The sequence below is a fragment of the Amblyomma maculatum genome, chromosome 1 (genome assembly GCF_055883805.1).
Source record: "Amblyomma maculatum isolate TAMU_Amacu chromosome 1, ASM5588380v1, whole genome shotgun sequence".
Taxonomy (NCBI): domain Eukaryota; kingdom Metazoa; phylum Arthropoda; class Arachnida; order Ixodida; family Ixodidae; genus Amblyomma; species Amblyomma maculatum.
This window is the reverse complement of record NC_139344.1, coordinates 281730143-281756947: the sequence shown is the minus strand read 5'-3', so window position 1 is coordinate 281756947 and position 26805 is coordinate 281730143. Positions and strand designations below refer to the sequence as shown.

Below are 26805 nucleotides of genomic sequence, written 5' to 3'. Positions count from 1 at the left end.
TTGGCGAACAGGCGAACACAAATGAAATTGTTCTCGTGTAAGCCCGGCACGCACTGAAGTATATTGAGCTTAGCCTTAAAAGGACGTGTACCAAGCTCCAAGCTGGTGAACACACCTACATATAATCTTTTCTTCAGTGACTAAAGATGTCAAAAATACTTCTCTCTACATTGTGGTACAGGAAGGCGAAGCTGCCAGTTCTCTCAATGCGCGTGCCAAAGTCGACGTTGAATCGATGTCCTACTCGACATTTCATAACATTGACATCTCTTTATACAGTACTGAAATCGATTCTCAATTCTTGCACAGAAATTTCAAAATAAATCGTAGAAAAATTTCTCAAATTTCTATTCTTTTTCATGTGAGGGGTTCTTAGTAACTGGCTAGACAGACAGCGGAACACCATGCGTGCACTTGACGCCTCGGTATTCTGAGCTTTGGTGCCGCAATAAAAAGTCTTCGCAATACCAATGTTGCACAAAATTTCGCCTCCTTTTGGGCGGAAAGCTGCGCGAAAGCAAGATTGGTGAAAATCAGCACGTGGACGCCGCTTTGGTTAATTTGTAAATCTGGATTTTCAGGCATTCTAAAATAATCACTTTGCTTTGGGGCGCTTAGTGCTCTGAAAAGACGAAGAGCCTTTTCCACAGCGTCTAGCCTCGACAAAATTGATTTTGACTGTTCTAAATGTGAAATAAGTGCACTGTAATAGAACGCATAGCTCCACTGTTTGACAATAGAATGCTTGCATGCCCATGGCACACTGCTTGTTCGAAGTCGAAAAACAAACAAACAAGAACCTGTTTTCAACCGAAATGACAGATGCGGATGACCTAAGCAGAGAAAAAAAAAAAAAAAGAAATACTTATTTTGAGCCAGAATTTGTACCTACGGACTATAGTCTGAAATTACGGTGGATTGAACTGTACATAAAATTTCACTAGAAAAAAAATCACAACTGAAAAATATTCAAGTAAAAAAAGAAAACGTGCTCGGGAGAAGCAGGCACGGAAACAAGGCCAGAACTTGTTCCCTCTCACTATTCCTATTCCTCTCTCATTTCCGGCGCTGCTCATCAAACTACAGATGTAGGTTAGAACAAATTAAAACCAGCTTCCGTACTCTATGTGTCTTGAGGTTATTCCTGCTCTTGGTGTGCACACAGCCAAACGTTGACCGCTAAGTCTCAGATGCGGCAGTGGAGGCCGCAACACATATGGCAACAACCTTCTAGAACCATGAAAAATATATCTTCTTATAACCAAGAAAACGTGGCGCGATATATACGCGAGCAGCTAAACGCTAGAAAAAATGACTGCTGTTTCATGCAGTTATACAAATTGATGAATATAAATAATCGATATTTTAGAAATTTTTCAAAATGTCCGGGAAGTAACATGCTTTTTACGGGGTTAAATATTTCCGGAAACCTTACGTCCTTACAGGCGACATGGCACAGCTGTTGTTTTAAGATTCAGGGACGAAACGGAGATGCACGCGCACTTTTTCTTTGCCTTCTCCTGCGGTGCTCGGAATCGCTAAGCTTGCGTACAAAAAAAGAAAAAAAAAAAAGGAAAATAGACTTTCCTGCTCCCAGATAGCTGAAGCAGGGAGACATCTAAGCTTTGCTGGGGTCAACGCTGCGTTCCTAGCAACCGAATAAATAATGCAGATTTGACAAGGATATCGCGGCACAGGACATTGTGGACGCGAAAAAAGAAGAAGAAGAAGAAAAAAAAAAAGACTGAGCAGACTTCAGCCCAATTTTCGGCCATGGCCGTCACAGAAATCGATATATAACTTTACAACAGTATGCATTATTCCAGAGGCTTAAGTCCTCGATTAAACGCTGCGATCCAGACGGTGAGGCTGTCATTGGCGCTCGCGTGAATTACTTGCGTGACGCAACTAGCTCGTGTGATGTGCACGCCTTGCGTATATCGTTTTTGACACGTTGGCTGTTGGCTCATTCTGTTTGTTGGAGTAGTGCGACCATACTGAGTTGGGCTCCTGCCGTGTGAGCCATATTGCTTGAAACATTCAGAAACTGGCCTCCAGGTTTGCATAAGGATGTCGCGAAATGCGCTACACGCTGAAGCGCCGACGGTTTCATTGAAGGCGCGTTTCTCTTGGAAGCAAAAAACGTCCGCTGGGTGGTGAGAAGTTCTGGGCAGAGCCAGCAGACGGTGCACGAAATCAAGCGTGCATCTTCATACGAAGATGCACGCCTCGCTATGAAGGATTGCACTACTCTGTTTACTCCCGCGCGCTAACTGCACTGCACTGGGCGCCCACCTGTTGCGTCTTCCTCCTCCCGCGGCGCAAAATAATGCCACAGCGAGGCGTCGTCTCCTGGGGTCGCGCCGGATGCCTCTCGTCACACCGGAAGAGGAGGGGGAACCCATCGTACTCGCGACAGGAAGGAGAATGTCAGCTTTACCTTGCATGAGGCAGCGTGTGCTTTAATGTTCCTCCACTCTCCCTTAAACATAAGCGGCCTCTCTCAGGAACCACCTGAGCGAGAGATATGCGCGCACTTAGTGGGCTTGAGAATTGCACCTAACTTATTCCCTCCCCATTGCCTTCAATTTATCTGCTATCTTCTCCTCGTTAACTACACTAAAACAGCACTTGAAAAACCGACCAAGTAACCAAACTTGATTCTCGCATGCCACCTGAGGACGGCCCACAGTGATCACGCAACGGCCGCCGCGGTGGGTCAGGAGGAAGCGTCTTCTTCCCCGCTGCTCCCTTTCCGCACACTTCGCGTCATCGAGTTCTCTCTTATCCCCTCTCCACGTCTACCTCTCTCAGCGTCGCGCTCCAGTGCCGTGGCAGCAACGCTCTCCAGAGTCCCGCGCAGGCGTGCTTCGTACCGCCGCTGTGCTGCTGCGCTTAGCGTCGCTCGCGTCGGCTGCCACGCGCGCTCCTCTGCCGGTGTCGCCAGTTGGCTCCCACAGGTTCCTCGGGTCAGCTTCTCCGCCAGTCTCATCCGCTTGCCGCCACCCGACTGACAAAGCAGAGGTGAGCACATGACTTGCCTCAACTACCGCGTTGTTGTTTGCTCCAGTCGAGAGCTCTTCATCGCCGTTTTTCCACTCCTGCTTCAGCAGGGCCCATTACCGCGAGCAATGTGTGGCGTCGTAGAACACAAATATAAGTTATCCAGGCCTCTTCACAAGGATACGCCAGACTGTTTGGCGGGAGGCTGGAGTAATATTTCGTTGATCATGAGAGGAAGTTGAATCACACTCAACTTGAAATAGTCTATTACGCTGTCAGGTAGATTGAAACAGATCATCACAGAGGAGCCAAAGATTGAATTTAATCACTTGCTCAGATTAAAGATATCGCATTTTATTTTGGTTGCAAAATGGTTTCGTTTTTGTTTCGTTTTTAGTAATACAGTAGGTACTCTGAACAGCACAAAGAAAATTAGCCGCCCTCTGCCTGCTGACAAACGCTGTGCTGTCCTCTGTCATGGTATTCCTTTGGTATCTTCGCGCAGTTTTGATATTCTCTTTTGTTCCGCGTCCCTGCGGCTTACCCTGGTAGAAGCTACAAAAACACATTTCGTAACCGTGCCGTATTTTTGAATTTATTATTTACTTTTTGTTCCATATTGTCACCTTTAGGTTCAAGGCCCCATGCTAAATGGCAAACTAGACGCAAAAAAAAAAAAAAAAAAGAACACTTAACAGACTGCATTGAAAGAAAATGGTTTTAAGCAATAGAGGAACCTGTTATGAATTATAGTTACCGAAACCATTTCCTACAAGTTGAAGTCACCCCCCCCCCCCCTCGTCTCACTCAAAGCACGATATAAAAACTGGAAAAGAACGTGCCAAATCAAAGTAAAACACACCACTTATTTTCATGTGTCTGTGCTCCGAATTCTTTAACCAAGTGAGCCGAGGCTACTATGTATTACAACGTGCTCTAATTGCCAAATTGATTTACGCAAGAAGTGATCTTACAGAAGTAAGGAGTGAATCGCTTGATGATGTGATTTGTGACCTGAGATCTCGGACAGAGACTGGCCACACGTGATGACCACTCTCTTACCGAGAGGCTCTGCGGCACGCAACTTTTCCAGCTCTACAGAACAATCGTCAACTCATTACCCACTTCTCAGTAACTGGATTAAACGCACTGTAGAAGATGCGGTGACAATCTGGGATGAAATGACAGCGTCACTTTGTTTGTTAGCGCTTCTGATTTGCCACTTTTATAGATGCCTTTCAGAACTTTTCACGAACACATTGTTCTTTTGTTTTGTTTTCTCTATCTTAGACTGTCCAAGCACTATGCCGCGTTACGGGATCTCGCTGCGAAGTTTCGCAACGCATATTCAGCCAGCCTTTTCGCTGACCACGCGTTCGCAGAACTCCGCCGCCGGCAAGCCGAGGTTCAGGATATCGTGTGGCAAGAGCCCACGCGCGCTTCGAGGGAGCCCGGAGAAAAAATGATATTGTCATTTTTTGCGTCACAACTCCTGACACTTTGCTTATACGGTCTGCGAAGCACAAAATATGAGGTAGTTTCGAGGCATCGTTATCCCCCCCCCCCCAAGACTCTTTTTTCTTTCTTTTTGTTATGAGCAGTTTTTGAATGTTTCCTTCGTAGGGGAATGAATCCTTCCCGAGAATGTTCTAAGCCGAATTAATCCGTCGACATTACTCTAATTATATTCCTGTTCGCCATTCTTCATTGCCTCGAGCGCCTTCACACTCTCGCTGACCTTTTGAAGACTAAAGGAAAAATATGCTCCTGCACAAAGGCCACGAGGTGGAAATTAATTCGCCGGCCTACACTAAGGCGTCACTTATCAACCACAGCGCAGCATTTTCACGTAAAAATAGGTCAATTTTCTTGTAATGATTTTCAGTCGGTGATACGTGCAGCTTTTCGAAACCGCGAATGAGCAAGGTATCTATGGAATGCAGAGGCATACGAAATACTCATGGAGCCTGCGCACTCCTTTTGTGACGTCACGAATACGCTCGCATGAAAGTGGGTTCACCGCGAGTTCGAAACGTTCGCTCTGTAATCATTAACGGTTTATTTCACGATGTAATAGGCCAGTGTACAACGGCTGGCGTCCTTTCAACAGAAAAAGAAGGCCATGCCTAGTAATATTACAGAGAGCGCCTCGGAACCGTTATTGATATATGTGGTTCATTTTAAAGGTTGTATTTCCCCTCTTCAGCGGCTGCCTGCAAGCCTTAAGCAGACAGGCTGTCATTATTTCCGCTACTGTTGGGCACGAACTCATATTGTCTTGATCGTACATTCAACATTCAAAAAGCGCATATATATGCATGTGCTAAATGCCGCTACATAAAATAAACATTTTGGTTTCTTCACAGAACAAATTACAATACGCACAGTGCAAATACATAGCGCACGGAGCGACTCGGCCGACATGACCGGCTGCCCTCTGCTCGGTCAAGCTGCCTGGCGTCTCGGATGGAGTGCGTGGGCCTGAATATTTCTACGAGGCTTTGGCCACGACGCCGTGGTCCAAATGCATGCAACTCAGGTTCTAAGTCCAAATCACGCACAGAAACACGCTCTTGAGTTTCGCGGAGAAAAACTTGCTCCGTATCCCCGATTCGAATATAAGTACATTGCCAATCACTCGCCATCTTCCGTGGTGTTACATTGCATGAGCGAAAATTACAACTCGCATCTGTCGCTTTCATCACCTGATTGAGCAACACAAGCGTACCTGGGTGCACACGTAGGCCTCCTTCCATCCCGCGAAAGCATCGAAGACACCGCCGACGGCCGCTTTGAAGTTATACCTTCTCTTGCGCCGTCCTCCCTTTGCAATGGACACTATGAAGTTCGCATAAGGCCACGCTCTCCGTTGGCTAAGGCAGCCTTGTTGATTCTGTGCTGGAAAGATGTGCAATTTCGTGTAAAGCTCTTTAAGCAACCCGGAGGTACCGATCTGAGATGCATGCAGTGTTTCTACACCGTTGGAAATTCTCTATCTCTACCACACGCCACTATTCACAGCTGCCTTATGGTGCATTCAAAACGGCGACGATCCGGAACAGGTTTTTATTCTTTTTTTTTTAGCTTAAGCGCAAGTTCGTATTTAAACGGGTGGTTTGTATTCACATCCTAAGTTCTGATTGCACCGCGAAAGTACGGTCGCCGGATATCCCCGACATATTGCTCCCTATAGAGCATTCGGAGAGCCAGCTGCTTCGGATCGCTGTTTGGAATAAGTCATTACAATTACCTACAATAATGCTCATTGGATGCTGTTGGTATTTGAATAAAATTAAAATTCGAATAAATTAGTTTGTTCATTACATGTAGTATACTAGACCCAAGTGCGGCGTTGCTGGTCAGCAGAAACAACGTTGTCGCAATACATAAAGAACTGTAAACACATTTAATTCTTCATGTCCTGTTATTTAATCGCCTTGTACCGCTTGCACCACCTCGGGTCTGCACTCGACTTATCTGTGACCTGCAAGGTTCCTTCACATTCAGGAAGTAAGAGACAAATGCTTGCCGTCCTATGCACCGGATGTGACCGACTAGGAATTTATACTGTGCGGAGCTGTCTTCTCTAAACGGACTCGCGCGTTCGCTTCACTCACTTTTACGTCAGACGTTTCGGTCTAACGCGAAACGACGTCTAGCACGATGGGTGTTCAATATTACGCCGCTAAAAGCGCTTTACTAGGCACAGAGACTCAATATCGTCTCGTGATTAGCGCCACTTCAACTAAAAAAGTGCTGCGTTGCCTTCTATTTCTGCGAGAATAAGTACGCTGTTTGCCAACGTTTGAACCCCATCGCGTTTCCTTCGCCTCTCATAGCTTGAGTTAAACGCTATAAACTGAACCAAACCTCTTCTGCTGGCTCAAGTTGCAGCGTATGGCACGGTGAGCGCATGCATGGTTGACCTCGATCCGTTCTGCGGTGTTGAGCGACGACCGACCACGGAGAATCCTGTACAGACTAGCTTTGCCAAAAATACGGGGCGTTTCCTTAACCGTTTGCAAATTTTATTTTAAAAATACGGGATTCGTCTGAGCGTTCTGTGCTTGTGGGCTTTGCAGCAAGGTGGACGATGTGTGCTTGATAGAACCTGATGATTAGACAAATAATTAACTAGATATAATTATTAAACTATAAAACTATTACAGGTAAGGGGCAGTATTTGTCAAACTAAAAAGTGAGTCCCGTTTTTTAATATTCTTAATCGGCACTGCGGTTCGAAACATTTAGCGTCGAAAATACGCATTTTAAAGTGCACATTTAGAAAATAGCATCTATCGTAGTTTTCATGCATCAGATACGGGCGCCTTTTGTGTATTTGATGTTCTTAGGGGACGTTAGCAATGTTTTGACCCCCTCGCTATATAATGACATCGTTATATAATTATGCAATGCGGAAAAACGAACTCAATGAGCTTTCAAATGCGCATTTCTGTCGCTCGCTATTTTTAGCCACACTATCGATTAAGAAAACAGACACTACCTTTGATGTTGAAGGCCTTCAATTTCAAAAGGTAATATCGGTTCTCAAAGTCAATAATTAAAAAAAAAAATTAGGTAGACCCTCTCATAATAAATCTCTATCAGGTAAAATATGTTCACTTATTGTAAAACCACTTGCAGTGACCACATAGACGTACCTATCATAGTTCTTAAAATACTAGTTGTAAATTGTTTTAAAAACATCGCCCATTACACAGCCCAAGGGGTAAACTCCTGATCCTTGTCCTGGCGTTCCCCTACACCGCCGGGTCTCGTACCGGTGACAGCAAGGGCCCCTTCTGCAGCGAGAGATTTTAAATCCTACCAACGCAAAACTTGTGAATTGTAGATTCTAAGGCGAAAGCTTTATGTGTGGCGCTCGCGGAATGTGTTCGCAGGAAGTGACAACAAATAGATATCAGAAAGTTAATTAAAATTAGTGGACACCCTTTAGGTAATTATAGGCAATCACCAAATGATTATTTAGTTACCATCAAATAATTACACTTATTAGAAGGGTAAATCATCATCAGCCTGACTATACCCACTGCAGGGCGAAGGCCTTTCCCATATTCCTCCAATTAACCCAGTCCTGTGCTAGTTGCATCTACTTGACCCGCGCAAACTTCTTAACCTCATCCGTCCACCTAACGTTCTGCCGCCCCCTGAAATAAGAAAGGTAAATAATAGGTCATAATTAAACAATTAAAAATAAAAGCGGAAAAGGTTTATGACGCGTGATGTGGGTTATAACTTCATACTAATCATGTCACGTCGCGACAGTCATGATAAGAAGTGTCACGGGATTCAAGATGACTCAAAAAGTGATCACGTCACACCAAGATCACATGACAAAGAAATGGCACTTGATTCATGATGACTGCCAAAGGTGATGACTTCACGCCGGAGCCACGTGACAAATTATCACATGATTAAGGATCATCAGCGGCAACAAACCCTAATGCCTTCACATTTCTCTACCGAGGCAAACTTCAGTGTCTCGATCTTTTTTAAAGGCTATACATCAATACTTGGCTCATGCGCATCCCTTGACGCAGCAAAATACCGCAACAATAAAAGGAAGTATGAAAAATGAAACCTCGGCTGCTTGCGCTACCTTGTGTCCATGAAAAAAGAAATTTTATTGCGATGTTACTGCAGGCTGATATACGCCGTATATATGGTTTGACATATGACTCAGGCATTCCCGGAGAAAGATCCCACAAACGGTTCAGGTTGTGTGAGGAAACTATTTTATATGTGCGGGAGCTCTGACTGTACAGTGAGAGGATTGGCAGGGTGGCCGATCCGAGGTATGAATTCAGTCCTTCTTATACCACTTACAGCAGTTGTATGACGTCATTACCACACTTTAACAAGTTTCTCCTCACTTCACTTTCGCCGCGAGGAGGTTTCTCGTTGTCACTGGCACGCATGCTGTTGCGTTCGGGCGAAGCTAGAGACGCGGTCGGGAAATTATAGCTCTTTTCGTGCCCCCTTGTTTTCGCTATGAAAAGAAGCTTACCAACACCCTTACAACAAGCTATACCCTGCAACCCCTGCTTGGCTCTCCTGGGGTGAAATGCTTGGGAAAGGGGTCATGGACAAAAACTGTTGGTTCCAAGAAAAAAAAAAAGGGCCACATAATGGGCTTCTGCCGCACGAGGCGGATTTATGGTTGTCCCATTATGTGGCCTTTTTTTTTTTTCTTTTTTTGGAACAAACATTTTTAGTCCTTACCCCTTACCAAAGCATTTCACCCTAGAAGAGCCGAGCACTAGGCCGGAGGAAATCTTGTACCCATTGGAAACCATGCAGGGGGTACCCGCGGCGCCGGGGATCGAACCTGGTATCTCCCACATGCGAGGTGGTGGATGCCACTCGTTACACACTCGTGTGGTAGTGAGCACTCGTGTGGTTTCTCATGGATACGCAACGTTGCGCGTATCTCATAGCCTGAGTCGTTTTGGGACGTTAAACCCCACAAACCAAACGAAACCCAAACTCAACATTGCGAGATTGCAGTCAGAACAAAACTGTGTCGGGGTTTTTTATGTCCGCGCTTCTATGTCCTAAAGCAGTTTCTACGACGACCCACACACGTGCCCATACTTGCATTAGTAACTGGAGACTTGAAGCCTTACAAAATTGTTTATCAAGTTTTAATGAAATGTGTGTTGGCTCCCCGCAATAGATTCTTTTCAAAGTTATTTATTTGCCTATTGACTTTTTATTTATTCAATTAACTATTATTCTATTTTTCGTTTTATTACCTCAGTGTGATAGAAAAAATCAGAAATTTTATAGGCAGGCCAGATTTTATTGATAATTCGTCAACTTGGATTTCGCAATTAATTTATTGTTTATAGACTTGCTGTTAGCGTTTAAGTGCCTGTAGTTTATTAACTTGCAGTTCGCCTATCATTGCTGCTTATTAGCTTGCAACAGCCTTCTGAGGAATATTGTATGCTGAATTCAAAATGGCAATTCAGTGGTACTTGTGTGTAACAGAAAATTAGCCTCCTGTGAAATCTTCCAGCTCAGGAGCTGTTTCAATGCAAATTGGGCATACCGAAATCTAACTGCTATAATGAGAGGCTCAACATTAGACTTAACATATTTTGCTCACTTGTAATTTGTAAAGTAGTAATTTCAAGTACGAAACACTGAGCAGAGTATAATACAGTTGCGACTCAGCCAGAGCTATAAGCACTCTGGAAATTTTCACATCGGGTGTTTAATGTTAGATCTCTTTGCTTAGAGGTAAATAATTAAATTGGCTTGGTATTATGATGATTTGTGGTCCTTCAAGAAACCTGGGCATGACGTCTTTTCGCTTTCCTAGGTAAACGACATTGGGAGTGCGCTGAATGTTAACGCTAGGGCTACCTTACTCAGTGCGCCTAATTTTCCATCTTCTCCGTTAGCCTCGCTCTCTCCATGGGTCTCTCCTAGTACACAGATTCGGCAGAAAGAAAATTCACTATTTCGGAAAAGGGATGAGGAGTTGAAAATTTACACAAAGAAGGAAAGGTTTATCGCTTGGAAGAAGAATGTAGGAGAATTAAAAGAAGGGAAAATTAGCCGGAAATCTACATTTGCTGGCTGCACGCGTACGCATGCACGATTGTGCATCTACGAAAACATATGCACGTCGACTTATGCCTGTCTGTCGCTCAGCGGTCAACTACTTCCGTTGAGCTTTACGTCACTGTCTCGACCAGTCCAGGTGAGAAAATGTCACGCCCACTAATCGGCAAATTTCGCCGCACATTAGGGGTATTTGTGTAAGCCTCGACATCCGTCCAACGGCATAAATTTCCGCTTGAATTTGTAGTTTCAGCGACTGCTCACCCAAATTGCTGTGAACCTTTGTGCAATCCGAGTCACTGTCGATATCGTCTGCATGCTTTTTGGTTATTTCAAGTTTTCGGCTTCATGAGAAGCCGCTTATTCTTTTTTTTTATTGCTACCAACATTATCGAAGATGTTGGTGATTATACCTAAAACTGCTTGATAAAAAGGTTCCCGACTTTTGACTGAAACGAGGTAACAATGTTCGTGTTTTGCGGATTTTTTTTTCTTTTTTATGCCAGTGCTTCCTTGCGCGTATAGAATCATTCAGCTACTGATATCCAGACGCCGCGTAATGATGAAGCTTCGGCAGCGGCAATGGTTAGCAAGGCTTCTGGCGCCACATTTGAAAATGTAATTGCTGAAGGGCGAAAATGGTGACGGGGGCGCGTTCGTTCATCTCACATTCAGGTGGTCATGCACGTAAAACTGATTCACGGCAGCAACTATGGGGCAAGCAGGCAGATTTGTCGACGCTAGCTTGCTCCTCCTTGGACGAGCGCTGTTATCTTGTGCGGGCGGAGCTTGGTAGCTTGCGTATTCAGGCTACGAGTTCGCGCTTTTGCTGATCCTAACCGAAACAGTATAAATTTATTCTGGTCGTTTGTGTGTGTGCGTGTGTGCGCATATGTGTGTGTGTGTGTGTGTGTGTGTGTGTGTGTGTGTGTGCGTGCGTGCGTGCGTGCGTGCGTGCGTGCGTGCCTTCTTGTACTATTCGAGAAAAACTTCCCCTCGCTCTGCTCTCTTCTTTCATGAAATTTCTGTCTCCTTCATTGTTTTCATAATTGTCCTGCTTGATTGATCTGGGATATTCCATTCTCTGGGTCGAACGACTGTGGGATATGCACACTGCAGGGGATCGTCAGTGTTTTGTCTGCCAACGCGGCGAGTGTGCCACAATATCTAGAGGTTCTTTGCACCGCACCCTCAGTCTGTAGAAATTTGTGTGATGTGGGAACTACTGGAGGAGTTTGTAAAGATAATGGTCCTTGACGTGCGGAACAAGTCTTGAGGAAGTCATGGCAGTTTTGATGGACCTCTTTGTCGCATCCGGCATTCTTGAAGACGATTCCTTTGAATTCCATGTTACATGCGTTGCGAACACAGGCATCAGAACCGGCGACGATACCAAGCTGGCCTGGTAATACTGCATCATGGGCACGGGCAGGTAATTGGACGTGCTCATCCTGAGAGCCTGTGCGAAGGGTTAGGATACAGCTGTCTTGAAGAGCGAATCTACAACGTGCCTGTTCAAGCCAGGGAACGTTGCAGGCATGTCTCCGCTTACTTGCTGCAGCTCCAAACTATCATGGTTTTGTAACCTTCCTGGTGGACGACCGGCGCTACGCCGATGTTGCCGGCAAGGAAAGGGAGCATCCTGTTCTGTTTCATGAATTGGTGGCAGAAAAAGCAATCGGAGACAGCGCCCAAGGTTTCGAGTTTGCACTTTGCGACTTTGTAAGCTCCTTTGCTGATGAAGATGGTCCTTTCAGCTTCTGCGCAATGTACTTGCCCCAGCCAAAGGTCCTCCCACAGTGCGTTCCTTAAAACAATAGGCTGCCAACTTCACCTCTGCGTCCAATGTCGGGCTGCCACTGTGCTTTTTTTTTTTTTTTTTGCAAAGTGTATCGCTTTCAAAACATTGTCGCAGATAAGGCAGAACGTGTCAGTGAACTAGTAAGCTTTTCGGAAGGCATCAGTTGCATCAGAAACGACATTCTCGGCGCTGTCCTTGTTAGGGTACTGACTTGAGAAGTGGGAGCTGCCGTCGGAGTCCAGCGGTACACTGCTTATGTCATCTTAAGAATCTGGGGTCTCCAGCAGATCAATGGGGGAAGATGGCCATTCAACATGAGGGATGGCCTAAAGTAATCCCGTTGAAAGCTGCAACGCATAATGTCGTTGATGCCGTTGAAGTCTAGATTTGTACGGAGCACAGTGTTGTGCTCTCCCACTTTTCTCGAGAAGAAACCCTTGCCCTTTGTGCTCTCCAAGGGTCAAGGTCTCCGCGCCGTCCGGTGCTTGATAGAGTAGATGAGCGCTAGACTCGAGACGGAGAATGAAACTTTTTCGCGCACTTCTAGCACTGTGGTGATATCCAGAAGAGAGGCGACTCTGCCAGGCATGGGGTGACGTGGATTCTTTGACTGGATCTTCACTGTCGCCGAGGCTGCGGCGCGACGTTTCTTGCACCGCTACACCTTGGCATGCTGCTGGTTATGATGATGATGATGATGACCTCAGACAAAATGGCACTACCCACAGCGGGGGATTGACCAGTGTGCATTGTAGATTGTAAATATATATGTTCAAGGATGCTGCCGGTCTTGCGCGGTCTACCAAACTTCTTCTTCTTCTGCCTTGATAAATGGCACATACCCACGAAGGGGGATTGGCCAGGGTTCAGTTGGACTGCCAAATGTCCTACACATACTGAATTATTGCATTAAAATAGTTATCAACCAAACAAAAACCTAAGATTTAACATCACAAAATTGATTGAAAGTAAAAAAAAATACGGAGCAAGAAAATTGGAAGTTTGTAAATTTGGAATACAATTAGCAAGGGAATCTGTTCGTATCTGTGATGTAGTTATGTAAATACTGACAAACTTGAGGCACCGCAAATCCTTTCGCACTCACACCGAAGGAGAGTAGAAGCGGGACCGACAACGTAAATCCCAATTGTGCTATTGGAACTTCCAAATGCACCCTCCTCCGATGTGAAAACCTTCGGCAAGCGAGAAGGAAATGATCAATATTTTCAATCTCACGGCAAGCCTCACAAAGGTTTGTGGGGCTGAAACCGCATCTACATAAATAAAGATTTAAGCGGGGAATCCTGCATCTCATGGGAGTCATCGTTACCTCACACTGCCGTAATTTACATGAACGAATTTCCCATGAGTATATGATATGTTGGTATTCTGCTTAAATAGCAAGGGATCATTGCATGAGGCAGCTATGTATTGATAACGCTGAAAACGGGACATTGCAAAAACTATGATATTAGGAATGGTACATGGAACAGGTGCATCAAGAGCTGATTTAGCCAAGAAGTCTGCCGCTTCGTTCTGGAAAATACCGCAGTGACCGGGGACCCAGATGAAGCGTATTTCTTTCACCCACCCCGGTATGAAATACTTTAGTGAGCGGCTCAAAAGAGCATCTCGTGCTGACTCCAGTGACAGCAAAACAGAAAGAGAGTCTGATAGAAAAATTATTTGTGACTGATTGCAGGAAACTTTCAATAGTGCTAGCCCAATTGCCATAAACTCTGCTAAAAAGATTGGTGTGTAATCCGGAACACGCACCAAAAAACTCCATGAAAGAGACTGAAAAAATTCCAATCGCTGCTTTCTGCGCGGTCACAGACGCATCAGTGGCAATTACAGTGTGATCAGGGAACTTTTCAAGGTGATCACATAGGAGACTGGATATTAGACTTGAAGGTGAGTGCTTCACATTAGATGGAAATATAGGATCATAATTGATATCCACAATGGACGTTGAGCACCCAATGGGACTTATAGAAGTGAGGTCCACACCAATGTTTGCTAAAATGCTCTGCGTGAAAACAACCTGCGGAATGCAGAACCTTGGCCACTGGTGAGTGAGAAAGAGGGCCGGGTTTGACACAAAAATAGGTATAGCCACACCGGGAGTAGCTTCAAATGACCGCAAGAATGATCTAACAGTTAGAAGGCAGAAACGGGAGTTAAGGTCCGGAATGCGGACCTCCAAGTACAGAACAATGGTGGAGACAGAACAGTGGTGGAGACAGAACAGTGGTGGATACTGACTGTGGAAGCCCTAGGCAGAGGCGCAGCGCACGTCGCTCTAAAAGTAGCAAAGGGTGCAGCTTATATTTTGGACAACCAGAAAAGGGAATGCAGCCAAATTCCAGAATCAGTCTCACATAGGCTTTGTACAGACGTAGAAGAGTATTTCGATGCATTCTAAATTTTCTGTTACTTATCCGTGTGAGCCTATTAAGGGCACGCTCACCTTTCCGAATATTAGACTTGATGTGAGGCCTCCAATACATACTGGCATCATACGTAAGGCCTAAATACCGCACAGATTTCACTTGAGGTATGACATCTGAGCGGTAGTTAACGAAACATATAAAAGGGTTTTGGCTTTAAAAACAAGCACACTACTTTTGCACACATTTAAAACCAATTTAATTTTGTCCAACCAGGCCTCAAGTGCATTTAGGTAAGCCTGTAGTGAACGATAGAGGTCATGAATATATTTTGCAGAAGCGAAGAAAGCTATGTCATCTGCATATACATATACAGTGGCATCAGGATGAACGGAAATATCGCACATTAATACATTAAAAAGGAGCGGCGAGAGCACAGAGTCCTGAGGCACCCCTCTTGTCTGTGCATAGGTATCTGTGATTAATAAGCCATCAGTGCAAAAAAATTCTTGTCCTTTCAAACATTTCCTGTTCCACGCATAAATGTAGAACGGGGGGCGTAATAATGACAACTTGTTTAGTAGAATGGAATGTTCAATGCTGTCATAGGCCTTAGCAATATCGAGCTTCACTAACGCTGATAACTCATTGTTGCATATAGCAAGGCGAATTCTGCTTTCTAAATCTACATGTGCATACCATATTGAGCATCCACTGCGGAAACCAATCTGGGCAGAACTCAAAGCATTGACCCCTGAAATATGCTTTGAGTGGCGGCCATGCACAATTCTTTCTATTAATTTTACCAGATTTGAAGTCAAAGCTATCGGCCGAATGTTTTCAACATGAAATCCTTTACCAGGGTCTTTCAAGAGCAATATAATTTTCGTCATTTTCCAGACGTGCGGCAGCCATGTAGATTCTTATAATTCGTTGACCAGATCTAGGAGATCCTGAGTGAACTCGTTTGCTAAACATTTGAGCATGCCTACCGTAACCCCGTCCCAACCCGGAGCCGAGGATTGCATGGAATTAATCACAGATAGGAGTTCTGACCTTTCAACCTCAACATAGTCTGAGCAGGAAATGGGGGCGTTCAATGGAACTCTGCACTGCTCCTGGAAACGTAATGCTAGCCCTTGTGCAATTGGTTCAAACTCATCCTTTGCCTCCTGTGGAAACAACACTACTGAACTTAATAACTGAGGAACGAGTGAGTTCCCATTTCGTTCCATGAAGCGATACAAAGCCTTCCTGTGCTTAGGGTTTGACAAATAAGTATTTAAATTTTGCTTGTACTCGTCCTTTGCCTGCGCTATGGCTCTTTTAAATGACGCCGAATAAAATGTGTAGTTTATCCAATTAATGGGCTCTGGTTATAAGAAAGACTTCTCCATGCTGCTTTCCTACGGCGGAAGGCTTTCTCATACGTATCATTCCACTAAGGGCATGGCGACTTTTTGCTTACTGCACACCGCAAAGTGAACTGGGAATCTACAGTAGCATTCACAATTGAGGAATTGTGCTTTGTCGGTCCTACATGAACAAAGGTTAGATGTGAGGGAGGAGCGTAGCGATGCTGCATAAGTGGCGTTGTTTACTACTTTACGAGCAAAAGTGCTATCTCATGTTGGGCTCATCATGATTGTAAATGCGAGATGAGGTGGTGCAGTCTTCGTCTTTGTTTTCTACAGCTTGTGCAACGATGTATGGGGATGAGACCTAAACACGAAAACTTTTTTTATTTCCATGAAAATAAAACGGCTATTCAAAATTTATGGTAGGTTAAAAAACTGCTTAATTAGGCATCATAGCTGTCTGAGAAAAGAAACCGTTTTTTTTTTTTTTTTTCTGGAGTCCTCTGTTCTTTCCTCCTAAACATTGCCCCTACCTATTTGCCACAACCGCGTGATAACATGGAGGGAATTCAGTACGCGCTCTGTGCAGACGACGCCACTATATAAGTGCCCAGGGACAGTCTGGAGGAGATGGAAGAGCTACTCCATGAGGTTGCTTCCACCGTGCATAAATATGCGGAGGATTGCAGGCTGCGGTGCTGTTCGAAAGAATCCAAGTTTCTTATTCGTACAGGAGAGGAGACGAAGCCTCTGTCGAGATCGTTTGCAGGGTGCTGCAATTTATGTTATGACGTGAGTGCATATCCTATAGGCTAATGATTACTAAGCTGAATACAGTATGCGAGCAACTCATACGCATCATCACCCGAATCATTACTAAAAAGAACGGTGTAATGGAGAAAGACGCTCTTCGATCGATTCAAGTATAGTCAGCTGAATCGACGTGCTCGTGGATCCTTACGTTCGGATGAGGAAGTGTGACCTAAATTATTTCGATGTCATAATTAAAACAAGATATAAGAGGTTGGGACAGTCGGTCAAGACATCTACCGAGCAGTCAAAGCAGAATGCTGGGCTAGTTGTTGTCATGATTAATTGAAGAAGACTATACGCATATAACGAGGACACAGGCATAGTCTCCAGTCTCCTATGTCTGTGTCCTCGTTATATGCGCTAGTCTTTTTAACTAATAGACCGAGCGCTGGCTACAGTTGAAGGTGCACAATGCCACGAACGAGCTGACTGAGGCCCACGTCTCAATTCAGTATGCCATATTTTCAGGAACAAAGGCTGGGTGCAAGGTGCTGGAAGACCTGAAAATGAGCCGAAATTGCTTCGTAGAAGTAAGATAAGACATCCTGAAGGATTAGTGTGGCTAGTTTGGGATACTGGCCCTCCATAAAAGCTTGCATCTGGGAACATCATCAAGCAAGGAGGAGGGCGAGGGCCAAGATGATGGACAGAAGCTACTCTAAATTAGAGGGAGTCCTCTTCGTGGATGGTGCGAGTCCTATTTGACGGGTCTCGAAGATATCGATGGTGCATCGGAGGCAGACGGGCATTGTACTTTCTGCTTGGCATGGGAAAATTGCACAGGTTGAAGAGGTGGCGATGACCATGGCAGCTTCGCATCGTAATTTTGAATTCATCGTTACGCACTCGTAGACTGCGTGTAGAAATTATATGCGAGGCAGAATTGCACCGCTAGCCTGCAAGATCCTGAAGCAAACTGGGGTATGCGCTTCGCGCAAACATAGTATTTGTATACCATGTCATCGGGATGTAGAGGGAAATGGGCATGCATACGTCGCCGTCCGAGCTTTTCTCAAAACCCCGCGGGGTCCGAACTCCTTACTCCCTGAAGTCTCGGGCTCACCGCATCTATTATTAGATGAAAAGTAACATCACATGGCCATGAAACAGATGACCCGCAGCCATACCACGACTGGTAGCCATTATGCAACGTAGCATGACTCAGCGCTTTACTGTGGAATGCCAGTTTCCTCCTCAGTCATGCGGCCGGCCACCACGGGGCACCGCCGGCTGAGAGACAAGATAAATGCCTCCCCTTGGAGGAAGCGGAAATAGCGATAGCGATGGGTACGACACGGTCTACCCAGGTTCCCGCGATAGGACTACGTGGTTTCTGGATCCTGCTCGCAACACGAGCGGTCGTCTCTCGCCACCTCCAGCGGCAGATGTCGGAGGTGGATAGCTGGCTCGAAGTATGCAGCGCCAACTGGAAAACCCGTCGCGCACGGCCGCCCGTCTTCTCCAAGAAGCGCGCAGATAATTACCGCGCGCTCTCGCCGCTTCCTTCAGCATACGGCGTGGTATGGATTTGTCAAAGGAAATTCGACGCGCACGGGAAATCCCGGCCACCATTCCCGACGCGCGCGCACGTTCGCCGCCGACGTCGCAACCTTATTCCCCAGTCAGAAGCCCATCTTTACGTAGCCTTCTCCTTCCAAGGAACATCTTGTTGATGTTGTATAGCTAGCCGGCACAACCTGTATTATTTTCAAGTGCAATAAATGAACTCGTGTTTACTCATTTGTTGCCCCTGTCGTTGTCCCTTTGTTCCCTCCGCTGGCCGCGAGCGAAGACGCTGCATCCACGGAGAGAGAGTGGGGTGGAAGGCTGCCTCCCTCATATCGCCACATAAGAAAACATCGTATTGTTAGGTGTACAGATATGTAAAAACATTAGATGTCATGACTCATAGTCATAACTACTATTATATGCAATGCAGCAGGACTACAACGTGTTTTACTCTATACTACACCGTATTGGGGCTACGAGTCATGAGTAATAATTATGACTCTTAGTCATAATCATGAGTTGTAACTCGTAGTCATATGCAACGTAGCATGGCTCAACGCTTCAGAAAGTAAAATATTCCAAGGGGTAGAGTCTGTTCAAATTACATGCGCTAAGATACTGCACACCGAGGTAACTAGTCACGTCATTCGAACCTTAACAACGGCGGGCGCCTTTTGTACTTATGTGATATCTGCTTTGACATTGCGAGTAACAGTTTCAGCACGGCGGCAACATTTCAGCAATTAATGTGTCATCAAAAATATAAGCGCGAATACCTGCACTCGATTTGAAAATAAGAAATTTTATTCCATGCGTTTGTTAACATGCTTCTTGCAGCTAGGGCGCCTACCTCGCGCGCCAAGTCGATAAATAAACGCATAACAGTTCCAGTTTCACGGACATACAATAGCATCAATATTCTTCGCTGTGCACTAGAAAATGTCATGCAGTCAACAGTGAAGTAAAAGTTTCATAACCTTAATGCAAAAGGGCCAGATAAGTATCGTTGCTCGAGGCGTGAGGCCATTACAATTGTGAAGGAAATGACATGTGGTTATGCGAGTACTATTGCAGCGCGGCAGACTACGGCGACAGATTCCAGTCTGTCTTTTGCCATAGCAGCAGAGGTAGAAAAGGCTATGTCAAAGGTCATGTACCGGTTGGTAGAATCTGTTACGCATGCATTGCTCAGGTAATGGTGTCACAGATGTTCTCGCTTACGTTAAGCCCAAATGGCTCTCAAATGCCTACGATGGATCCTGCAGCTGCTCCCGCTCATAATGTATAAAGACCTTCTATTTTTGTGGTGCACACACAAAAAGAGCGCCCATCTCCAACTTCTGTCTCAATAGACGTTATGCAAAATTGCTACCATCTATCGGTCGCCGCGCGCGTTTCCGTCATGTTTGAGGGTAGGAGCGGCAAGTTGCATAGTAAAGGGTTGCATGTCCGGCTGTGTTAATGGCGACATACTGCTGTGTTCCTTGTTGCATGAAAAACTAAAATAAGGAAGTCGAAGAAAAGAATCAGCAAGTTATATCCCTCGAGCTTTTTGTTTTTCTTGTGGCCTTGTGTTAATCTGCTCTCGCGTGGTTCTCGCGCTGTAAGCCCACGTTTGATCAACGGCGCTCGTGAATTGTAAAATGGTATCTTATTTAGCCTACTTTGAAAAATTGCAAATTCGTACTCGTCACCAAGGCAGACGAAATATATGCCCCACGGACTGTTACATTTGTCTGTAGATGGACTGCACATCCCCCTTTTGCGTGTTGCAAGAGTGTTGCTCCTGATTTTCTTGTTGCGCCAAATCAAAAAACTTTTATAGATTCATGCATACAAGCTGTGATGTTCTACGTCAAGTATACGTCAGGTGTCCACATAGAACATGTTGCGGCACTTCAAAGGCACCAGACTGTTGTCTTAAAATCCAACTCGAAATTCTAATGTCTTTACGCATTCGGGTCATGGATGAATCGAATATAGGCGACTATGTCCAGCAGGCTTCAGTTACTGGTCACAAGTGCGCGAGATACTGGGCTAGTTGGTAATGCATTGTCAAAAACAGTACGACACACGGACTCTTTCTTTTTCTTCTGTATGTCCGTGTGTCGTACCTTGCGCTGTTTTCGAGAATTCAGTTACTGAGATACGATCGCCAGAACACGACTTGCAAAAGGTGCGACGCAAAGTATACATGTCAGCAACTGCCAATACCATTTAGCTGCTCTCGTCTATCTGGAGTTCGCGTGTATTTATTGCTGCACTAATGACGATCACCGCGCTATTTATTTTTTTTATTAGTGAGAGATTTTTTCTCAAGTTATGTGCGGTGCATCGAAAAGGAGTTCCGCCTTAATTTGGACCACGCCGGTTTTGTTTTCTCCCATCCATATCGATGAATAATGCCGTTTTCTTTTTTTTTTTTTTTTTGTTGCTGTTGTTCACTCCCCTTCCTCATCTCCCGAAACAGGAAAGCAAAAACAAACTTTTCTCCATTGCTAGAAACGGGTGCAGACTCTGAATAGGCTTCAATGGTTGATGCTTGTTTCACTACTGTGTACTTCCATGACATGGACAACGGAAAAATAGATTGAAATGCTTCAATTCCGTCTATCATTACGGAAAGAAAAAGGAAAAGCATTGGAGAGGTGAGTAGCTCTGGTGCAAAAAGGGCGCATTCCACAAAACATTGCTGAAATTCGCGTCCAGGAAGGAGTCTGGGGCAGCCTCTGCGATATGACTACTCAGGCAGCAGTATCTGCTAATATATCGATTTTCACGAAATGGAACCACGATGTGACGGCGATATAGCTACATATTTGAGGAGAATCAGCACGTGCGGAATCACGTCGTTGACCTATCGCGTTTCGCCGGCAAATTTACGTGGTTGGGAGTTTTAGTCAATAATATATAAAATAGGGTATATGATACGTGGTTGTTTACACGCTAACGAAATACATCAGATATTTATAATATATATATAAAGCTCCTTCGTGTACACGTATTCATACAATGGTACTATGGAACGGCAATGATCGAGGTTGAGCGCCGGGCGTAGTAACAAGTTCAGCCTTGCCCGCGCTGGACTCGAAATCATCCTGCGGCGGCCGACGCAGCGTAATGTCATCGCAGACGTAATTTACAGCCGGACGGATGAAATATCAAAATATTTCATGGATGCGTATTTAAGCAGTGTATTAGGAAATTTGCCGGAGCATCAACGAAGGTTTTTCCGTTCGTAGCTTGGCTGATGTCGCCGTCAGCAGGAAGTTTTGGTAGTGCAGTATCGCATCACGAAGTAAAATTGGAATGTAGCCAGCGTGGACAAGTCTGTAGTTCCTTTTTTTCTCTGAATGCGAGCAAATAGCACGGAAACCACAGCACAAAACAGACTCAGCTATAGCGCGATGGCGGCAGCAGTCGTAGCAGCGCATCCGGCTCACTCAACCCTTCAACATGGCGTCCCGTAGAGTGGTTCGCTGAAGGAGCCTCGACCAGAGCAGCGGATGGGTGATGGATTTAGATGCTCGAGCTGTAAAACGTTGCCGGTCTCCCTTCGCCGGTGATGGAACTCCTTCCTGAATCTAAACCTAAAAAGAATAATTTCGAAACAAATAAGCACAGTATTTCGCAAAGGGCAATTGTGGCTGCAGATCTTTAGACTAGACGGAGTCTCTGAGAATACTACAGTGCAATTGCCGTTCCATTCAATCAGCCTATAGTGATTTGTTTTGTCTTACAAATTAAATTTTACCCTAGCTAATAGCGATTCAGGAAACTTGGTTAACTAAATAAACAAAATTCAGTGCGGCGAAGTACCGAATGTTCAAGATTGACCGACCATTAAAAGGGAGGGGGGGGGGTTAATGTTGTTACGGGGTAAATTTATTGTTTCAATGGATCAACGTCAGTAGCGAAGTTCTGATCTTTCCATACCTCGATTTCATCTTTATTTCCCATCTGGAGTTCTCAACACAATTCTCGTCAGCACGTCGCAGTTGTTGTTGGTAGGAGACTTCATTCACACCAAATGGGGGTTCCGAACAGATCAATGTGGCTCTCGCTTATGGCACTGGGGCTGTATTTATAACCTGATCTGTGCGAACTCGGGTTGTCCAGCTTTCTTCTGGGGCCAATCGCGATCGGTATTAGATTTAACGTTTGCACCACAGGAGTACCAGGCTCTTCCTTTACTTCTGTAGACTCTGCAACGAATAGTGATCACCTTCCAGTCAATTTCGAAATTTTGTGTCCAATGATTTTGATCGGTGCACTCAGCTACTCTCTAATTAATTATAAGAATTTAGAAAATCACTACCTATGGAACTAAAAGCTGAGCAGAATTTGTCTATCGAGTGTAGGGCGTCATGCATTTGCTTCGCTATAGATCGAGCGCGGAAGCAATCTGAATTTGTAGTCCGGACCCCACCCCTCATGTAATGTCCCACCTGGGGACCCTTGAGGTTCTAATAAATAAATAAATAAATAAATAAATAAATAAATAAATAAATAAATAAATAAATAAATAAATAAATAAATAAATAAATAAATAAATAAATAAATAAATAAATAAATAAATAAATAAATAAATAAATAAATAAATAAATAAATAAATAAATAAATAAATAAATAAATAAATAAATAAATAAATAAATAAATAAATAAATAAATAAATAAATAAATAAATAAATAAATAAATAAATAAATAAATAAATAAATAAATAAATAAAAGGCATTTTTCCGAGTACTTGGTGGAAAGCGGATTGTACTAGGGATTACAGACGGCGAAAACGAGCATGAAAGAAAACCTAATTTAAAACCAATGCTCCCGAAATTAGATAGATTGCAAAATTTTCGAGCAACGTTTAAGCGAACAGTGTATCGTGCAAACGAAGAATATGATGGACAGAATTACGAGTATTTATGTAGATCAAAAACAGGCGAGCTGTTTCGCTTCCTGAGATCGAGGAATAGGTTGCCGATGCCTTGCAATACATCCTCATCTATCTTGACCCCGGCAGATCTTAGAACATTATTAGGTAAATGTCTGGAGCGTCGATTTTCTGCGGTTGTTCCGCGTCCCCTCACAGTGACGACGATCTTTGCGACGACTTTGTTAGTGTCTCTATTTCTTAGCTCTCCCAAATTTTAAGTAGGTTACCTGCTGCAGCTCCTGGCCCTGACTGGGTCACCTCTGGGATGAGTAAACTAATTTTTGACGAATCACTCAGTGATTTACTGGAGCTTGTAAATTACTCGATTAGGACCCTATCTGGCGCCTTTTAAAAGTTGTCCCTGCTATTAAAAAGCTAAGTGAAAAATAAATCTTAGACAATATTAAACCAGTTTCTTCAACTTGGAATCTGGTGAAATTGGTGGAGCGTGTGCTGTGTGGCTGAGTCATGCCCCTCATCCCCGAAAAGGGAATGCTTAGTTCCTGTCAAATTGGTTTTAGGCCGAGGTGCTCAATATGATGTGCGCATACTGATCCAGAAAGCCGTGCCCGATTATCCCGCCGTCATCACCAATATGCTGCACTTGTTACTCTTCACATTAATAAAGCGCACGACAGTGTAGAACATAGGCCTCTGCTGGGCAGACTACAAGTTTAGGCCTGTCAGGTTACTTTGTTGTATAGGTGTCAGCATTCCTGATCGACAGAAAATTCAATTGCTGTCAACGTGGGGTATCTTCACCAAACTTCTGACAATTCCGAGGGGTGCTCCAAGGTGCAGTTCTCTCTCCCGTGCTTTTCAATCTTTTACTGAGTTCTTTTCCAACTTGGTTTGGTTTGGTTGGTTTGGTTTGTGGGGTTGAACGTCCCAAAGCTACTCAGGCTATGAAAGACGCCGTAGTGGAGGACTCCGGAAATTTCGACCACCTGGGGCTCTTTAACGTACACTGACATCGCACAGCACACGGGCACCTTGCTTTTCGCCTCCATCGAAAAGCGGCCGCCGAGGCCGGGATTCGATCCCGCATCCTTGGGAACAGTATAGCGCCGTAACCACTACGCCACCCCGGCGGGTGTTTTTTCCGACCTCACCTGATGTGTCTACATATTTGTATGCTAATGACATAGCTTTCTTTACAGCAGTGGGTGATTTATATACTCTTTACAGTGTTGCAGTTATACTTAGATGCCCTTGACCGATGGTTAACGGATATCCACATATATGCCTTAATGTACACAAGTGTGCATCGATAGTTTTGAAGCGAAAAGCTTCACTGGGCTAGTCAACACCGGGTCTGGCGTGCGTGTGATCACTTTTCGCCACAGCTGCACATGCGCGAACTCACCGAGTGACGTCACTAGGAGAGGCGCAGGTGTTTTAAGCGAAAAGCTTCACTACGAGGGTCAGAGCCGATCTTCGCGTATGCCGTGTGCCGTGACGTCACAGCCAAGACCAAAATGCGCAGCCCCCTCACCAAGCTCTGCCGGCGTTGCCTAGCAACGCTTAAGAGGTGTGCGACTCCTCCTCATTAAAAAAAAAATAGTATCCATCCGGGAATCGAGCCTCCATCCCTTGTATCCCCGGTTGAGCGTTTTACCGCTGTGCCACGCCGCGGATCGCGAAGCGCTGCTCATAATTCCGCTTCTGTACCGTGAGGATGATAGCGGGATTCCGCGAGTGACGAACACTGCGATTGGCGCGCAATCTGAAAGTACCAGAGACTAAAATAGTTAAGTCGCTCAATTAGGGGGACGTCAAGGTTGTGATGTCACCCATCTGCCGTCAGCTATGAGGACCAAGCGTGAATGAGTGCGCTCCAACTCCACCGGACGGCGCTTCTTGCCTTCCGCGAGTGACAGATGCTGCGCCTTTCCTATCCTGTAAATGAATTATAGAACACCGGTGAACTCAGACGCGCTCGACATGGAAGCCAAGGAGAGTTTAGCTGCTGGCGAACGGCGCAGATAGACTGGAGAAATTAACTTCTTCTGATCCCGAGGTAGTCACTGCTTTTCGCTACGCATATACAGGCATAGCAGAGCTAAGCCATCTTTCATTTTTTCCCATTTCTTACCAAGTTCAGCAAGTTAACATCTTACTTACTTATCGCATAACGTGATACCACAGGTGTGCTTTATAGAGTATCTCGGTGTTACATATTACGCCTCTATTGCATAACAGACTTGTATAGAGCAAGTTGCTCCGAAAGGAGTGAGGGCAGTTTGAATTCTGCGTAGGTTGAGCAGCCCCGCTCTTTTGATAATTTACAATATGTATATTCGTCCAATTTTAGAATTTGGCTGTGTCCTGTTTTCTGCAGCGGCTGCATATAAACTGCGTCCTCTTCTACTCTTAGAGAAGCTCTTCGTCTCTGTTTGGGACTCCTTAAGTTTGTGTCCAACAATGTTTTATATCTTGAAGCACGGTTGCCATCTCTTACCTCGAGGTTTCGCCTTCTGATAGTCCAAACATTCTCAAAGCTGTGCGATTCGGGGTGACATGTGACACAGTTGATTTTCCTTACTCATCCAGAGGAATTGTTTTGGGTGGTCCCGCTTTCAGTCTCATTAAATTTGTTTGGTTGAACCATTGCTGGCCACTAAATGTGTTAATGCCTGAAATTGTTCCAGTGCGATGAATCACATCATTTGGTGAAATAATCGTTGATGGTATTTATCCACGTAATGCCAAATTACTACCTTTCCCTTTGATAAACGGCATACTACAAGGCTATTTGATGATATCTCTGAAAAACGTTTGCCCATTGCTTTCGAGAGAAAAGGAACAAAGAGACACGGAGCACAGCACGTGCAGGATAAACCATCAGACCAAGTTCACCAGGTGTGCCTCCAGGGTTATCTACCAGATACCTCTATCTTGCGGCCGAGTATACATCGGCCAAACAGGCCGGTGCTTCAGTGAGCGGGCCCTTAAACACAATAGGTCTATGCGCACCGGCACAGGTAGCAATTTACCTCTACATTGCAAGAGCTGCGGATGTGACCCCTGTCTGGATAGAACCACCTTCCTCGGTAGGGCAAGGGACAAAACTGAAAGGGAAGGTCATCGAGGCCTTCTTAATCGCCAAAAAAGCTGACGACTGCATCAGTTCACCGTCAGTATCACTATCAAGACAGGAGATAGAGTATCTGGAAGGGCATGTTCGGGTTCCACAGTCGCTTTGATTCTGATGTAATGTGCTGTTGTAACTGTCGAGCGTTTTTCTCGATAGTGTTTTTGTTTTGTTGAGACGCTATATAAGCCAGCTGTTTCGTGAATAAAACTAGTTGGAAGTCTGCGCCTTGTTTGTGCCTGTCTGTTTCTTACGTCCCGTCTTTTTCGCGCAGTTTTACTCGTTCTGTTTCTTGACTGGTCTTTTTCTC

The 26805-nt window shown here is 44.9% G+C and overlaps 1 protein-coding gene across 5 annotated transcripts in view; it reads left to right on the top strand.

The window, feature by feature from the left end:
* Positions 1-2851: 2851 nt before the first annotated feature.
* The window catches only part of LOC146206691 (myosin light chain kinase, smooth muscle-like), a 213794-nt gene continuing 189840 nt past the window's right edge, over positions 2852-26805 (top strand). For 2 of the 5 annotated variants that reach the window (XM_084591492.1, XM_084591486.1), the window contains exon 1: positions 2853-3024. The gene's annotated coding sequence lies outside the window, so the exon portion shown is untranslated. Of the gene's footprint in view, positions 3025-14109; positions 14312-20937; positions 21116-26805 lie in introns of those variants that run through there. The other 3 variants (XM_084591488.1, XM_084591487.1, XM_084591493.1) reach the window with 3 other exon arrangements.